This window comes from Cucumis melo, chromosome 1 (genome assembly GCF_025177605.1).
Source record: "Cucumis melo cultivar AY chromosome 1, USDA_Cmelo_AY_1.0, whole genome shotgun sequence".
Taxonomy (NCBI): domain Eukaryota; kingdom Viridiplantae; phylum Streptophyta; class Magnoliopsida; order Cucurbitales; family Cucurbitaceae; genus Cucumis; species Cucumis melo.
In genome coordinates this window covers 24,324,399-24,331,249 of record NC_066857.1, presented here as the reverse complement: position 1 = coordinate 24,331,249, position 6,851 = coordinate 24,324,399, and the positions used below count along the sequence as shown (strand labels likewise).

The 6,851-nt window shown below is 31.1% G+C and overlaps 1 long non-coding RNA gene across 1 annotated transcript; it reads right to left on the bottom strand.

Annotated features, from left to right (window-relative positions):
* Positions 1 to 440: 440 nt before the first annotated feature.
* LOC127149905 (uncharacterized) lies at positions 441 to 2,079 on the bottom strand. Its single transcript, XR_007821773.1, has 2 exons — positions 1,621 to 2,079; positions 441 to 843 (listed from the first exon to the last, which is right to left on the bottom strand). It is a non-coding gene; the product is annotated as an uncharacterized LOC127149905 (long non-coding RNA).
* Between the last annotated feature and the right edge of the window lie 4,772 nt (positions 2,080 to 6,851).

The window sequence follows — 6,851 nt, the reverse complement described above, 5'->3', positions numbered from 1 at the left end:
GTAAGAACGGTCAAGATATATGGCGGACCATCAGTCCTCTCATATGTTTTCATATTGGTGAATGACATCATCCTGATAGGGTGCTTAGACAGTTCGATCTTAAACAAAATATCCCATCAAAATGCAATACTGAGCCACTTATGCATAACATTGACTTGAAAGTTATGGATTTATAAGACAAGGTTGCACATTTGGTAATACGATGGCGATCTCGTAGGAGATTTATAACAATAGGAGTTTAATTCAACAATTTGATATGGATGTGACTCAAGAATATATCCACTGGTATAATAATATTACGAGGCATTACATCACTCGACCAAGAGCAGTCGTGGGTCAATTGGTACATATTTAAATATTGTATAATTACTTAAATTATTTACTCAATTAAATATTTCTAATTCTTTTTTACAATTCACAGAGATCGAACAATGCAAGACTTCGTGATGTTGCAGATGATCCACAACAAGTTCTTGATATATGTAATAATAATGAGAGATACATGGAGGAGATACATAATATGTACGATCTATCTATTATACCTCCACCAGTTCATAGAGAAGGTGTCTGAGTGGAAAAAGCTAAACTCGATGAAGTTTACCATAATGTGGAAGAAGTGCCTCCTATGACACAAGCACAAAGCCTAATTGGTTAAGGTAGTCCAATGATGATGATGCTAACATTTGGTGCAGGATATTGTGATTCTGAGGTTGGTACAAGGATATTATGATTTAGGGGCCGGTCCATCGTCTTTATACATTGATGTCGGTCCATCAAATTCTTACATGCCTGGACACGGACGTGGCTATCGAGAACACAACGAATATCTGTACTATGAAGTACCTGCAGAGATATCAGATTGACAAGGGTACCAACAAGAACAAGGGAACCAAGAGGAACCAGAACAACATATATTTCAGAGTCGACGACGATAACCAGCTCAAAATCGACGACGTCCAGGTTGTGGTACACATTGATTTTCTTTTATCTTTTAAATGAATGTAATTTGGTTATTAAAAATTATTTTAATGTACATTTAATTTTTCAATTATGGGTCATTATTAAAAAACGATTCATCTAATTATTTAATTATTAAGAAATATTCATCCAAATTTCTCATATCGGAAGAAGAAAGGCAACAACAAAAATTAAATTTTTGATAAAACTATTAAAATAAATACAAATGGAGAGCACGTAAAAATTTAAATTAAAAAAAAAAACATTAGCAATGTCTTGGGTTCAATCCAAGATATTGGAGAGAAAAAACAATGTCTTGGGTTCAACCAAATACTACCATATTTTTATAAATAATTTCACAACTACAATATTTCAATAATCATTATCAAAACTTACATTATATATTTATCCAAATTTACCCCTTGTTTGATTTTTGTTACTCAACAATGAATTATACATGATTACATGTCACATATCACATGTCAATCAGTTGTCTGAAAAATAATAGATGGTAGGTGATCAATTCAATTAGAAATTCAAAACATAGATGCTAAAACATATTCAAGAACTAGACAGGAGATTAATAAGTAATATGAAAATCAAAAGTTCTTACGGTTCAATCAAATGGGTTCTAACCATAATACTAAGCTAGAAGAGACGTACCTTGCCAGCTATACATTGAAGCGAATCTCCTTAAGGCAAGAATTCAACCCAAAAAGAAAAACAACAATACAGTAAAGAATATAAAAAGAGCCAGATGAGAGGAAGATAAGGCTCGTAGATTTAGCCAAAAAGGGAATTTTTCATTTCATAATATGCAAACAATGTCACAATGACAAAGGGCAACGTCGCGACTCTGTTCATTTTTCCTCTCATGTCACCTTGTTCTGGCATCATGTGTTAGAAAAAAGGTTAAGACTATCGACCAAGACAATTGCTGTGCCGTGACGAACCACTGCCTTGAAAGCAAGTTCGGCTGATCGTGGTGCTAATCGTTATTTCGGTTGCTCCCCAAGGTTAACACAGCTTCTCAGCACTGACGTGCACTCGTCAGAACAGGGAATAGAAACAAAAAGCTTTTGTGTGTAAATGCTCAGAACGTGGGAGAGAAAAGAAGATGAGAGCGAATTGATTTGGTGTGTCTCAAATGAAAGGACTTCTGTCCAATTTATAGAGAGGCGATGAAGGCAGTGCGTGGAGGAGAGTGACTATCAGCAAGGAGAGGACGTGAGTGAAGATCGAAAAAATATGGCAGAGAGCAAACGTCGGAGCACGTTGATGGACGTTGAATAAAACGAATGAGTGCCATCTTGGTCGGAAATGCTTGACTGTGTAAATGAATTACACGTGTCCCTATAGTTTCCAAAAAATAAAACGTATAGGAAATAAAAATATATCCCTTTTGTCGGCAAGCGCAATTACCCAAGCCCGCTCGTCCGAACAGACGGCAACGCGCGTTTGGGATAAGGTTATACTATCACCACTCACTTAGTTGTAGTCCCTTTGAGCCTTTGAGAATATATATTCTCTTCCCACTTCAAGCTTTAGTAATGTGGGACAAATTATTGTTACTTTGCTATTTGGGCCAAAGTCTATAAGTCATTTCCAACATCATGACATTAGTCCTAGGGGTAAAATCATCATTTCACATCCTCTTGATACTACTTGCGCCATTTGGGCTCCAAATGATCCATTTTAGCTTGATTTCATTCCAACGATCAAATTATTTGTCCCTTAAGTGATCAAAATCTACAAATTCATCAACTAAACATATACAACCTAAGAACAAGCCAAGACCAATTAAGCTGAGCAAGATAGCATATTTTAGGTGCTATTATTTATAATAAGGTTGCTATATGTTCGGCTAGAAACGATATAATTTTATATTAGATGGCTTAAGGAGAATTCTTAAGAAATATGTGAATGAGAAAAAAAAAAAACGTGCATTCATGGATAGAGATGATCGTGTCATGTTGCCCCAGACAGTCAAGCCAACTTATGTTATTATTATTGATGAAAGGATAGAATTCAAACCTTCTTTTGAATCACCTAGTCAGAGTATATAGTTTTTTCCTTTTTGGTATTTGTTTCTATAGAAAATAGGGTATAGAGTTTCGATTCAGCCTCCAAAATGGTTTTTATCTCATAATAATTATTTGATTAGAAATGTCACTAAAATTGTTCACCTATTCTATAAAGCAAAATTGATTAGAAGTATAGTTGTGCCTATCTATTATGCTCGCCATTAAGTAGCGTCAGCCACAATGCTAGTGATTTATTAATGCTGATTTTGGCAATACTCATTTCTTCAATGTAATAATGTAACTTGCACAAAATATATAGAAAGAGAAAACACTATCAATCCTAATTTTATAATTTGGATGCCAAAGTATAGTTTTCGTAATATAATGTGAAAGAAAGTCATTGCAACATGAAAATAATTATATGTATAATTAATTAATTAAGGGTTAAACGTTTGTAATTTGATTGAGACATCAAAATTGATTAAGCTATGCTGAGCTGAGGTCGACCAGACTAGATAAGCTAAGTATTCCCATATAGCACATTTATTTTTCAATATTCTGCTAATATTACTCTTTTTTCACGTCTTGTTCTTTTTGTCACGCCTTAATAGAGAACATAAATTTGTTCTATCTTTTAGTTCATTTGGTTTCTTCTTAATGTTACTCTTTGTTCTACAAAAATGTTTTTCTAGATGGTATCACCCTCTTGTAAACTTCAGTTTCATGATTATACAATAAAACTCTAACGTTATATATAGTAATAAGTACCATGATCTTTGAACTAGATGATTTTACAAATTAAATTTAGTTAAAGAATCACATACCTTAATCTATTAATAATCTTATTGAGAAATTGAGTTTCTCTCACTTGGCCCTCTTTAAAACTTAATTAGATTTTTTGATGGGGAAGAATTAACTATTTAATGAGACAGTGAAATGATCAATCCTTAAGATTCTATTTGTAGATACTATCCATCATGATTTTTAATTAGGGCATTATCTTTTTACCTAATGGGCCTGATAAAATTACAGACTCAAAAGAGATAAAATAACATATAATGCATATATGTCACATTAATAATATTATTATATTTAAAATAAATCTAACACTCCCACTTGGCCCATTGACATTATTTATCATATACGTTCATAGGCATAATGCGCAAAACTAAACTTGATAACATATCATGTCAAGTCAAAGAAACTACTAAAGAATCATGGCAGTCATACATCATTGCATTAACATACTCTCTTTCATGTATCACTGAAATAGTTCTTCTATTAACATGATCTATAATAAAGATAATCAATAACGGTCCAACAATAAGAGTCTTTATCAAAGACGATGTCATGTTTAACATAATTCATTTATGTATATACTAATCATACGAACAACACCATGAGATAAAATCAGAAACAATAAATAAATGAGCTCAAAGTGCCAAATAACATAATCTTGATTTCAATAATGATATCTACTAATGCCCATACGTTTAACATGATCATTAAATGTCTTTGGTAGAAATCCTTTTGTTAGTAGACCTGCAAGCATAAGTTTAGTGCTAATGTGTTTGATTGTCACTCTTTGTTTCGAAACTTCAGTTTTAACAACAAAGTATTTTAATTCTATAAGTTTAGCACCTTTAGAATCCTTGTCGTATTTTTAGAAGAAAACAACTATAGAATTATCACAATAAATTCTCGACGGCTAGGCAAAACTGTTGACAATTTCAAGTTTTAAGAAAAAGTTTTGTAGCCATAAAACATGAATTATAGCCTTAAAGCATGCTTCAAATTCAACCTCCATATAGTGGATGTAGTAACAATATACTGGTTCACACATTTTCATGAAATTGCTCCTTCAGCTAATAGGAACAAATAGCAAAAAGTGGATCTTTCGTGTATCCACACACCCAGCAAAATTTGAATCTGAATATATCCAATCACCTCAAGATGATCAAATCTATTGTACGTAAGCATATAGAACAAGGATTATAATTAAACTTACTCCCACTGATCCTTAGGTATATACATCGATCAACGATCACTACTACAAATTTAGCTTTTCTTGATGCACATAAATTTTAATTTCTTGATGGTCATAGTAAAAGACCATCAAGAAAAATATTTTTCTTGATGCAATGGTTATCTTGACGGTCCTGACCATCAAAAAAATATCCCTTTTTTTGTGGACACATATAAAAATGGTAAAATTCGTGAGTTTTTGGGTTGTGGTTTTGTTGACAGTAAAAAACCATCAAGAAAAAATTTGCTTGATAGACAATACATATAAAAAATATCATATTATTTGACATGCACTGCCCATCAATAAATTGTGGAAAAATAATTTAATTTTCTTTGATGGGCAAAGGAATAAATTTTGTTGGTTTCCTTGATGGTCGGAACATCTTTCTTGATGGGAATGAACCATTAAGGAAATAAGCAATTTATTTTTCAAATTGTTTTTTTTTATGGACGGCCATCCAGGAAAACCTTTTTTCATGAGTTATCAAGGAAAATACAAAATTAATATTTATATTTATATTAATTGTTTCATTTCCTTTTTTCCATATATATTTTGTTATTATTAATGTCTTTTTTTCTATAAAAGTCTTGAGGAAATTTCCTTTTCTTAATGAAGTTGGAAAATTTAACCCACTTCATTTTTTTTCAATTCTCTGGTGAAAAAAAAATTATGACGTGAACCAATCTCTCACATTTGAATATAAATAATAATAAATAAATAAATATAAAGAAAAGATTTAACGTGAGGTAAGCGTCCATCTCTCATGTTTACCCTAGTGTTTTTTTCAATTTTGTTTTTTCAAAAAAGTTCAAGTTTGTTGCCGATATCTTAATATCACTTCGAAGTTTGATATTTTAAGTTGCCACAATTTTAATATTGGTTGCAATAGAGTCGATCGCAACAATTACTTATAATGTTTAATGTCACAATAAATAAATAAATAAAAATATCTCTATTTAGTACTATAACGTTTTAAAAAATGTTATATGGTATATACCACTCATTAATGAGTTGCAACGATTTCTTTTATGTATTAAATATAGTTTACTTTATACTTTGTAGCTATATTTTTCTAGTAAAAAAATAGATATTATATTGATTAAAGTAAAATCTTAACTACCATTTTTTTCTACATAAAAAATATTTACCATTTTAATTCAAAAAGAACGGTTATCTTCAAATTTTGAGTTTTTTATATATATATTTTAACAAAATAGGTAAGTTTGAATTTTCCGTATATATATATTATAACAAAATAAGTAAATGGTAAATGTTAACTCCCTACTTCTTATTTTTAAACCTATATTTTTGTACAACACCCACCCAATTTTTAGGCCTAGCATTTTGCCTCCCATTATCCTCTCGGTGGGTTTAATTTTCTCCCTTCCTACCTATTTTCATGCATTCGATTTCTCTCAACACCAAAATATTTTCATCTCTAAGTTCTTGATACTTTCGCATAGGTTGACCAAATTCTAGTTTATGACTTTCTATTGTTAATTTTATTTTCTTAATTTAATTTATGTTTCTTAATTATAGTGACCTTGATTCTTAGTGTTTTTTATTAGAGTTTCTAATCTCCTTTTTTATTGTTGATACAATATGTATTTAGGTTGTGATGATCTACGGCTAGAATTTACTTTCTTCTTTGATCTCCGCCAACTGATCACGTTCCTACAATTTTCTTGATAATGTTATATAAGTATAATATGTTGTTATTATACATAACAATGCAATATCTTTCTTTTCTCTTTTAGTTTGAGTTGTAAGTGTGCCATAGAGGTAAATTGAGACTTCCTACTATCATACTCATGTATAACCTTTCTTTCCTCATTTAAATTGGC